Genomic DNA, 12,089 nt, shown 5'->3' on the forward strand with positions numbered 1-12,089 from the left:
TGAGGTTGCGTGATTTCTTGATATCATGTGAGAGAATTTTCTAAGTCTTCTTGACCCTTGTATTAGTTTCTTATGGCTAGTGTAACAAATATAAACTACCACAAACTGGTTGACTTGAAAGGACAGAAATTTATTCTCTCAAAGTTCTGGAGACTAGAATTCCAAAATCAAGGCATTAGCAGGGCCACGCTCCCTCTGAAGGCTCTGGGGGAGAATCTGCATCACACCTCTCCCAGTTCCTAGTGGCTTCAGGCATTCTTTGGCTTATGACTGCGTCACTCCATGTTGCCTCCTCTTCTCTCTCAAAACTCCATCTGCCTTATTCTTTTTAGGTACATGTGGTTGCATTTAGGGCCCACCCAAATAGTTCAGGAAAGCCTCCTTCTCCAGAGTCCTGTAATTTAATCATGTATTTTGCTATATCTGGCCACCATTCAGCCAACTACAACCCTGATCTGACACTTTTGGGCCACAGTATATTCGATGAACAAATATAAACAAATATAAAGGGGAAGATAGTTCATAACCTTTCAGGATTAAGTCGTTAGGATGCTGTAACCTAGTAGAGATGTTAACTCCAACGGTGATATCTTATTGTCTTGTAGAAAGTTAGCCAATCTTGTATCTAACTAGGGAAACTCATTTCGGCATTTATTTCCCAACTGGCTATATAAAGCTCTGTTCCTCATTGTTTTGCTTTTGGAACCAACTTTACTGTCTTCCTGTTGGTTCCTTCATTAATAAAATAAACATAAAAATTTCAAGTGTGGACACATGGTAAGAAATAAATTTTCTGAGAAACTGAAGAAAATGCAAATAAATGAAAAAATATCCCGTGATCATGAATTGAAAGAATTAATATTGTTAAATTTCCCAAACACTCCCTAAAGCAATCTACAGATCCAGCCCAATTCTTATCAAAATTCCCATGATGTTTTCCACAGAAACAAAAAAAAAATCATAAAATTTGGACAGACTCACAAGAGACCTTGAATACCCAAAGCAATCTTGAGCAAAAAGAACAACATTGGAGGGATAACACTACCTGCCTTCAAAATATATTACAAAGCTATAGTGATCAAAATGGCATGATAACAGCATAAAAACAGGCATATAGACCAATGGAACAGAATAGAGAGCCCAGAAATAAACCCATGCATTTATGGTTAACTGTTTTTCTACAAAGTTGCCAAGAATACACAATGGAGAAAGAACAGTGTCTTCAATAAATGGTTCTTGGAAAACTGGATATCTACAGGCAAAATAATGAAATTACACCCTTTTCTCACATTATATACAAAAACCAACTCAAAATGGATTGAAGACTTAAATGTAATACCTGAAACTATGAAACTGCTAGAAGAAAACACTGGGGAAATGCTACATGATACTAGTCTGGGCAAAGAATTTTAAAAATATGACACTAAAAACATAGGCAACAAAAGCAAAATAGGCAAGTGGAATTACATCAAACTCAAAAACTTCCACACAGCAAAGGAAACAATCAAGACGATAAAGAAAGAACCCTCAGAATAGGAGAAAATATTTGCTAACCATACATCTGATAAGGGGTTAACATCTAAAATATATAAGGAACTTAACTCAATAGCAAGAAAACAACATGATTTAAAAACGGGAAAAGGACCTGAATGGACATTTCTCAAAAGAAGATGTACAAATGGCCAATAGATATATGAACAAAATATTCAACATTACTAATCATAGGGAAATGCAAATTAAAACCACAGTGAGATACCACCTCACACCTATTAGGATGTCTGTTATGGAAAAGATGAAAGATAAGTGTTGGAGAGGATGTGGAGAGAAAAGAACCCTTGTAAACTGTTTGTGGAAATACAAATTAGTGTAACCATTATGGAAAACAGGATGAGGGTCCTCAATACACTAAAAGTAGAGCTACCACATGATCCAGCAATTCCACTACTGGGTATATATCTGATATGGTTTGGCTGTGTCCCCACCCAAATCTCATCTTGAATTCCCACATGCTGTGGGAGGGACCTGGTGGGAGGTAATTGAATCATGGGGGCAGGTCTTTCCCGTGCTGCTCTTGTGATAATGAATATGTCTCACGGGATCTGATGGTATTATAATGGGGAGTTTCCCTGCACAAGCTCTTTCTTTGCCTGCTGCCATCCATGTAAGATATGACTTGCTCCTCCTTGCCTTTCACCATGATTGTGTGGCCTCCCCAGCCACGTGGAACTCTAAGTCCATTAAACCTCTTTCTTTTGTAAATTACCCAGTCTCGGGTATGTTTTTATCAGCAGCGGGAAAACAGACTAATACAATATCCAAAGGAAATGAAATCAGTATGTCTAAGCAATATTTTAATTCCTGTGTTCACTGCAGCATTATTCACAATAGCCAAGATACAGAATCAGTCTGTCTATCGATGGAAGGAAGGGTAAGGAGAATGTGATATATATAGATGATGGAATGCTATTCAGCCTTATACAAGAAAGAAAAACTCATTTGTGACAACATGAATGAACCTAGAGGACAGTGTGTTAAGTGAAATATGCCAAGCACAGCAAGACAAGTACCACGTGATCTCACTTACATGTGGAATCGAAAAAACTTGAACTCATAGAAGCAGAGTAGAATGGTGGTTACCAGGGGCTGGAGGTGAAGGTTGAGGGGTTTGGGAGATGTTGGTCAAAGGATATAAAATTTCAGTTAGATAGGAGGAAAAAGTTCAAGAGATCTATGGCACATTATGGTAACTATCATTAATAACAGTGTATTATATTTTTGAAACTCGGTAAGAAACTAGATTTTACGTATTCTCACTATAAAAATAAGTATGTGAGTGAATGCATACGTTAATTAGCTCAACTGAGCCATTTTACAAAGTATATATATTTCAAAACATCATGTTTTACATGATAAATATATAAAATTGTAATTTGTCAGTAAAAAATGAATTAACGAAAAAGGAAAAAACTTTGTGCATTTATATAATGTCATGAATGACCCATGAATGGCAGTAGAGGAAAGTGAAAGCACTAATATTTTTTTCCCAGGGCAAGTCCTTTTCTTAGCAGGCACTTCTCACCAGTAAGATACAACCTCACTTTCCTGTGAAGCCTGACCTAACAGGATCCATTACTGTCCTTGGCTTCTTCCCTTCGTCAGTGTTTCATGCACCAACTGCACCGCGCATCCCAGGATGCAAAGGGCACTGGAAGAAGAGGCAAATCTCTCCGAATTCTAGGCTTACAGTTCATATTCTCTTTACCACTTAAAACAAGTGCAAATAGAATCTTACTGTGTAAATGAAATTTTATTTTCATAGTACAATTACTGTTTAGGGAAGTGTTATTTTCCACATTTTTAGGAAGGCCTTAGATTATCATTAAGAAGAGTGTTATCTATGTCACATTTTGAAACCATTTCTTTTGCCCAAGAAAGTATAAGATAAATGCCATCAAAGATTAGTAAATACTGAAGGTAAACAGGCAGTTTTCGAATTGCGATTAGTATGCAGTTAAAGATCCTGAAACTTTTCTGCAACTTAGCGGTGTGCTCAGACATACAGGTTTAGGATTCAGAATGAAATACAGATTATAACATATGGTAAAGATCAGCCTTCCTTTCAATGCAAACTTTTTTTTTTTTTAAATTTCATCGCAAGCAAAAGCTGTGGGAAGGGATATATATATATATATATATATATATAAAAGTAATGCTTATAAACTGGTTATATTGCTTAGTACTTACATAAAGGTATGGCAAACAAAACAACTACACATTACACTCATACATGTGAGTTGCAGTTGTTCTGACAGCACAGTGACTTCCAAACCTTTGTGGGCATTGGAATCATTGGAAGGCCTTGTTAAAATGCAGATTGCTAGGCCCCACCCCCGGGGACTCCGATTCAGTAGGTCTCAGGTAAGGCCCAGAATCTGCATTTCTAACAAGTTCTCAGGTGATACTGATAGTGCTAGGCTAGGAAACTACACAGAGAACCTTTGATCTAGATATTGGCATTATGTGTATATAGTTCACAAAGGTAATGGAGTTCACAAATGCACTCTAATGTAAGCATTTCTTTTCTCCTTTGCATGATTTTGAAAAATGCTCCACAGCTATAGCAAGCTCCTGGAAACATCTTGGGTTTACAAATGGCATTTTAATTGGTTTAACTTAATTGGATTGTAGGATATTGCACTCTCCAAAGAAGAAAGCATTAAGTTCCCCTGTTGATTGTTCTGAATGATAAGCACTAGGTAAAGAGAGAGAAGAAGAAAGAATTTAATAGATTTTTAAAAGGAATGTTGTATTTTATTTTCTTTGTTCTAGCAAAACTCTGTTGGCTAACCACAATGACCGTTGTTAATAGCTTCTCATACAATTGCCTATATATTACTGCTGGAGGAGAAAAAGGAATCTGTTTAACTGTAGAAAAGAAAAATATAACAACTAGCAGACCTTGACTGACAGAATAACATGGTCATTGAAAGCATATGCTGGAATCAGATTGCCTGAGGCCAAATCCTGGTTTACCATTTACTACCACCTGGTGACCTTGGACAAATTACTTAAACTATTTTCATCTGTAAAGTGTACGTTCACATGTTGAGTCCCTATAAGGACTGATTATAACAATTCATGTAAATACGCCATACATAGGACATAGTACGTGCTTAATACAACTTTGCTTTCATTATTATCTTTCTGGTTAGTGCCTATCAGGTGTGACTTTTAGAGTACTTTTGTTTAGTGGTTGGCGGAGACTAGTTGGAGTCTTATACTAGAATAGATCATTTAAACACTTTCCTCATTGAAATACCCAGGATTTTTTTTTCTTAAACAGTTAACAAACATTTGTCATTGAAAGTACACACGGCCAGGCGCGGTGGCTCACGCCTATAATCCCAGTGCTTTGGGAGGCCGAGGTGGGCGGATTGCCCGAGCTGGGGAGTTTGAAACCAGCCTGGGCAACATCGCGAAACCCTGTCTCTACTAAAAACACAAAAAATCAGCCGGGCGTGGTGGCTGGTGTCTGTAATCCCAGCTACTCGGGAGGCTGAGGCAGGAGAATTGCTTGAACCTGGGAGGCAGATGTTGCAGTGAGTCAAGATCGCGCCACTGCACTCCAGCCTGGGCAACAGAGCAAGACTCTATCTCAAAAAAAAAAAAAAAGAAAAGAAAATACACACAAAAACTGTCCCTTGTATGTAAAGGAGCCAATTCCTAGAGCTTTGTACAAGGCATGGCAGCATATAGTCCCCATCTCCCTTCAACTACCAAATTCTATGTTGAAGAACATTGAGGCAAATAAGTGCTGATTTGTGAACAGTCTATTATTGGCCAAAACTAAAAACTATTATTGAAACTAGTTTTAAAAATGATCCAGAATAAAATTTTGGGTTTTTTTCCTGCCCTTTAATTAACTTCAGCTGCTACTTCCACATTGTTAAATTTGATTAGTTGTTTTCCTTTTTGGTTAGGATCCCTTATTTTCCACTTCCACAAATATTTGAGAATGTACTGTGTACAGATTTCCTACTGTGCTAGAAGTGGTCTTTCAGATTTCTTTCCTGCCTGCCTGCCTTCTTTCTTTCTTCCTGACTTCCATCTTTGTTTCATTCCCTCCTCATTAATCACTCACTGTGTGTGGCCTGGAGGGAAAAAGCCATGTTGAAGTGGTTCCTGTACTGTATTCCAGCAAGCAAAATTATTAATATTGATAGTGTATCTAATTGTTTCTGTTAGACACAAAGATTTCAACTTTAGTCTAACTCCTCTTTCCAACGTTTTCCTTGCCTTGCGGAGAGCAGACATTCAAACACATTTGTTGAATTGAATGGAATGAAACGGAAGCCATCAATACTTCTAAAAGTAAGGGCTTGAGAATCATTTTGGAAGAGGAAGGCACAAAATTGTGTATGGCCTGAAATCAGATGACAATCCTAATTTGTTTTACAAAGATTCTGGAATAAAGTGATACACATTCTTTAAAATTACTTAATCATATCAACCCTGTAAAAGTAAGTAATAATCAGAGTTTGCAGTGAGAAGAGAAATTGTGAATTATCTCTGGTGGATAAGCATGATGTGGCTGAAAGGAGGTGGTCTGTAGTTAAGAACAAATGCTTTATTATTTATGTATTTCTTCTTCTTCTTCTTTTTTTTTTTTTTTTTTTTTTTTTTTTTAGAGATGGGGTTTCACTATGTTGCCCAGGCTGGTCTTGAACTTCAGGGCTCAAGGATCTGCCTGCCTTGGCCTCCAAAAGTGCTAGGATTACAGGCATGAGTCACCGCACCCAGCCCAATAACAAAGGCTTTAGGAGCTAATGGGTTGATTTGAATCCTGGATCCTTTCCTCTTTAGCTGTGTCACCTGGGGAAAATTTTGCTCTCTAAGATGTATTTTTCTTCTGTGAAATGGGGATTATATTAACTCCCAAAGTTATTGTAAGAATTTCAAATAATATATAAAAATATAATCTCATATTACACATAGGAAGTAGGTATGCGATAAATAACAGCTACTAACATGCATTTCCTTTTACATTACTCCTTTAGAAATTTAGAAAACATACCTGCCCTTAAGGTTTAAATTGCTCTGGTTTGGGATTGAAGGAAATCAAAATGTTTTACTCCAAAATATATTTCTTTGACATAATCTGAAGTGGCCCTGCAAAGCTGTCTTTTGTTGGGGAAATTCACATCTATAGATCTGTAGAGAATCTGTATTAATGCAACCAGCACTTCCTTTGCCCAGATCTAGGAAAGATTAACTGAGAGTCTGACACCTTTAAAGGACTGAAAGGAAACATTTACCAGCTATTCTCTCTGAGACTCCTACCTGCCAGAGGCTTCATCTATATGATAAGGCCCCCTTTGCTAGCCAAGCCTCTTCCTTTCTCCCTCCCATAACGCGTCCTGCAACCAAAACCTGTTTTTGCCCATACTCTGAGCCCATATTCTCTCCACAACCTCAAGATGGTATATAAGCTTCTGTACCTCATTGGGGGGTTGGGTCTTCGTTCCGACGGCTCCTGTGTATACACGTTAAGAACATTTGTATGCCTTTTCTCCTATTAATCAACCTGCCTCATGTCAGTGGTTTTTCAGTGAACCTTTAGGGGACCAAGGGCTTTGGTCCCCTCAGGATATTGCCAACATTTAAATTGTTCTGGTTTGGAATTAAGACTATGTGAATGGCAGCATTTGCTGTGCCAAAGTCAGCAAAATCAGTGAGTTACAAAATTGTGACTTGGCACTTGGAGAGCTGGCTGCTGCACATCCCAGTAAAATCTAACCGAGGTCTGCAAAAGCCTGTCTTGGAGCTCCCCTTCCAAGTGTCCAAATCCAAAAAGGCTTGAACCATCAGTCTCCAGCAGAAGCTGAATTGTCTCTTGCCTCACTAATCACTATCTTAACCTATTTGTGGAGAAAGGTAATTTTATATTACTTTCTGTGTTTTTCTTAGTTCTTCAAGTGTTTTCTAATTTTTCGGGATATATGACTTTTAAAAACAATTAACTCCAGGGAATATTAGTTACACAGTTTGGGTAAGTGTCAAGAAACCTTATTCTTCAAAACACAGAGATTATATAATTTATTATCACCTCCAGTCACTCTGATTAGTGTATTGTTGGGGCTCAGAAAAATGGTACCCCAAAACATGGCACTTGGACGTGCCGGGTACTTTGAACTAAAGAGGCAGCCTCAGAACCAAGGTGTCTCTGACCTTCTCCCATTACCCTGTCTCTCGCCCCTCTGCCTCCCCTGAAGCACAGGTAGGGACTTTCTCTGAAGTTCCCAGAAGAAATGCAATCTCCTTAGAAAAGATTAACTCCCAGGAAGGAACACTAGAGTTGACACCACACCAACTCAGTTAAAGATCCTGAAACTTTTCTGCAATTTAGCTGTGTGCCCAGACTTGCTGGTTTAGGATTGAGAATGAAATACGGATTATAACACATGGTAAAGATCAGCCTTCCCAATATGGCTTTTGTTATATATAGATATCTATATAAATCAACTTCTTACATATTTTAAGTTCAGCCTAAAGATTTCTCTGTACATAGTGAGCTATAACCTAAATAGAAGTGTAAACAGACTGTAACCTACTGTTGTGCCAATCATGGAGTTTTGGCTGATCGAAGGGGACTCAGATGAACTTTACCAGGCTGAAACTGCCCCCACAGGGTTGACAAGAATTGCATGCCAGGTTCTGGACAGAAATATGGTGATAATTAAGCATAAATAAGGCTGCGCTTTGTCCCACTTCCTTGCGGCTAATAGTAACATAGCAGTAGATACTGCCAATTTCTATCCACATTGTTCCTACAGACAGGATCTCTGACATTCAAATCATAAGGCTTTTAAGGATCATTAAGATGTTTTTCAGACCCTGAATTCCAGCAACCAGTTTGAAGACCCCCACAGATGAATGGGATCAGCATGAGAACACAGCTTCTTCCTCTCTCTGTCCTATAGCTTCACTCTGCACTCTTCAACCAGTTAGTGATCTCCACACTTCTGCCCACTCCAAGACCCTTAAAAACCCTAGCCCCAAACTCCTCGGGGAGATGGATTTGAGGTTTCCTCCCATCTCCTTGTTGGGTGACACTGTGATCAAACCTCTTTCTCTGTTGCAACTTGGTGTCTTGGCTAACGGACTTGCATTGGGTGATGAACCTATTACAGTTACAAGGCTATTGTCTGTTCTTCAGGCCCCTTCATTTCCCCTAAAAATAATTTACTCTTCCTCTAAGAGTACCATCATTCCCTACTTCCCTCTCCTCTGTGAAGAGGATATTTAGGCTCCAATCATCTGGCCCTTCCCTGAGTTTCATACTTTGTGTGACTCTCCACATGCTTCCACATCAATCCGTTTGCATGCCTTTCCTCCTGTTAATCAGTTTGTTTTGTAGACTCAAATTCTCAAAACTTCCAGAGGTGGAAAGAAAGTTCCTTTTATCCCTACAGCATTCAAAACACTATTTGAAAGAGGCTAGACTATGTTTTCCTTTTCCTCATCTTATAAAGAAAATTTGAAAACATTAGTTCTTCACATTGTGAGCTTCCATTTTCTTTGTGATTCTGAAATACAATTTTTAAAGGAATTTTGTAAATAGGTCTTCACCTGTTGGGTCACTGCCTCATATAATTTATGTTGGCTTGAGAGAGAAGAAAACATCTCCTTGATTTTCCTGTGAACCATTTGAGTTATACTTTTTTTTTTTTTTTTTGGCCGAGTGTCACTCTGTCACCCAGACTGGAATGCAGTAGCACAATCTTGGCTCACTGCAACCTCTGCCTCCCAGGTTCAAGCAATTTTCATGCCTCAGCCTTCTGCGTAGCTGGGACTACGGGCATGCGCCACCAGGCCTGGCTAATTTTTTTATTTTTAGCAGAGATGGGGTTTCACCATGTTACCCAGGCTGCTTTCGAACTCCTGACCTTAAGTAATCCACCCACCTCGGCCTCCCAAAATGCTGGGATTACATGCATAAGCCACCACACCTGGCCCCATCTGAGTTATACTTTTAAGGTGAATCTTTATACCACCTTCATGATTTTATCTATATAAATGGTTCATAGATTAAAAGACAAAATATTTATTTATGCTTCTAACAGTATATTGTTAAATCAACTCCTTACATATTTTAAGTTCAGCCTAAAGATTTCTTTGTACATAGTGAACCATAACCTAAATGGAGATGTAAACAAACTGTAACCTACTCCTGTGCCAATCACACAGTTGTGCCTGATCAAAGGGGGGCAATTGTTCAAATCGTGTTCAAATAAGGCAAATGCCAAGCTGTAACCAATACGGCTGTTTCTGTTCCTCACTTCAGTTTTCTAGACATCACTTTCCTTTTACTTTCTGTAAATCTTCCTCCCCGTAGCTTCACTGGAGTCTTTCTGAGCCTACTCTGGCTCAGCAGGCTGCCTGATTCGTGAATTGTTCTTTGCTCAGTAACTCTGTTAAATTTAATTTGGCTAAGGTTTTTCTTTTCTTTCTTTTTTTGAGACAGGGTGTTGCTCTGTCTCCCACGCTGGAGTGCAGTGGCTCAGTCTTAGCTCACTGTAGCCTCTGCCTCCCAGGCACAGTCATCCTTCTACCTTAGCCTCTTGAGGAGCTGGGCTACAGGCTTGTGCTATCACGCCTGGCTAATTTTTGTGTTTTTTGTAGAGACAGGGTTTTGCTATGTATCCCAGGCTGATCTCAAACTCCTGGGCTCAAGTGATCTACTGCCTCGGCCTACCAAAGTGTTGGGATTACAGGCGTGAGCCACTGTGCTCAGCCAGATTTTTTTTAACATCTTTTTGTTTTTTATTACAGGTAGATTGATCAGGTTATTCTCTTGCTGTTTGAGTGACTTGGTGTTTCAGATCTATTAAGTCCCAAATTCATGAAATTTTCCTAATTTAACCATAGGCTGAAATTAAAACTAGGAGATTATGAATTTCCTTAGTTTAGGCAAATCTGCATAAGTAAACATGTAATGTTTTTAAAAAAACAAATAAGAGTAAATTCTTTACAAATAATTGATAACTCTCTAAAAGGATTCATTAAGATCTGTCCAGATAGAAAACTCTCAGGTGCATTTTAAACTATGTTTTGGAGACAATATAGAAAATTTTCTAAAGTATTTTGTCTTTGTTTAAAGTAAGGTGTACTGATGGGTAAGACGAAGGACAGTTTGGTGGGATGAAATCAGACAACCAGCAGGAGAGTTGCAGTCACTGGAATAAGATAAATGCATCCTGGGTCTCTATGGCAACCAGGGACACCAGCTGATCTTCCACCTCAGCTCCTTGTAGAACAGCCTACCTGTGCCAAGTTTCACCCACTTTAGAAACAAACGTTTTATTGCTACATTAAATTGTTCCAAGTATTCCAGTTTAAGAAACAGTACCAATCACTTTAGCTGAGCCTAAATCTCTACTGTACTTATCATGAAATATTTTTCTGATATAGTAAGTGCTATAAATTTCCTTTTAAAAATACATTTAGAGTGAGCACCAAGGAAAAAACTACATTTTCATGCTACATTTACAATTCATTGAGGTTTGCAGGGCTGTTTGTTCAGGAAGTTAGTGGACTTGTTTCCCAGCTAAGATCTGGGAGCAGTAATCGTCCTCTCTTGTGGAGGGTCAGGTGTTTGTAGGGGCGCTGCTGGTGGCTTAGAAAAGTTTCCAGAGGCCTTCTATTTGCTGAAGATTTCCTCTCTGTCTGTGTCCTACCTCTCTCTGCCACTTACTAGTTGTGGGTCCGCAGACAAGTTTCTTCAGCTCACTGTAACTTAGTTTCACTGTCTATAAAATTGGACTTACCTGATGGAGTGATTTAACAGAAAAAAATGAGCTAATACGTAAGAAGTCCTTATAGCACTCAGTAATATCTGCTATTATTATAATTATTTGTTTATTTCACCTCAGATAGTATATTTCCTCTTGGTTTCAACATCTAGTAAGCTCAGGAAAATTTCTCTTGCTTATTTTATTACACTTATTTTCCTTAAACACTGAGTCTCATCTCAACTAGATTGTAGAATGCATGAATTTGGATGCACACAACTTATGATATCTTCGTGGTTTTAGATCAAGGCCTTTAAAAGCGTTCAAGGGAATGAAAAGATTGAGACTGACTTTGGCCTTATTAGAACCATAGGAGATATGCTCTTAATCATAGGAGATAACTAGTTATAAAACAGCTAGTTAAACTGGACTTAAGGTTCAAGTAATGGACAGACAGACCTGGTTCACACCCTACTTCCACCAATGATTTAGCTGAGTGTCCCAGGAAAATGTGTTTGACGTCACTGAGACTAAAGAGTATCTTTAAAGTGAGGTTAATAATAATTCGCAGGATTATTTGAGTATTATATATAACACTTAAAAAACATACGTAAAGTCCCTGATACTTAGTAGCACTCAGTAGCTCTTATTATCATCATCATGACTCCTAATACTATAATAATACATTTCTCAGCATGACATTTATTTTAATGTGACAGTCAGGGTACCAATGTGTAGTATATTCCACAGGGCATAGGTGTGAATGAACACTCAAGATGCAATTTCCTCTCCATCGAG

General features: G+C 38.4%; 1 protein-coding gene across 22 annotated transcripts in view; it reads right to left on the minus strand.

Moving 5' to 3' along the window:
* The window catches only part of PEX5L (peroxisomal biogenesis factor 5 like), a 242,110-nt gene that overhangs the window by 65,924 nt on the left and 164,097 nt on the right, over nt 1-12,089 (minus strand). The window lies entirely within an intron of this gene.

Source organism: Gorilla gorilla, chromosome 2 (genome assembly GCF_029281585.2).
Source record: "Gorilla gorilla gorilla isolate KB3781 chromosome 2, NHGRI_mGorGor1-v2.1_pri, whole genome shotgun sequence".
NCBI lineage: Eukaryota > Metazoa > Chordata > Mammalia > Primates > Hominidae > Gorilla > Gorilla gorilla.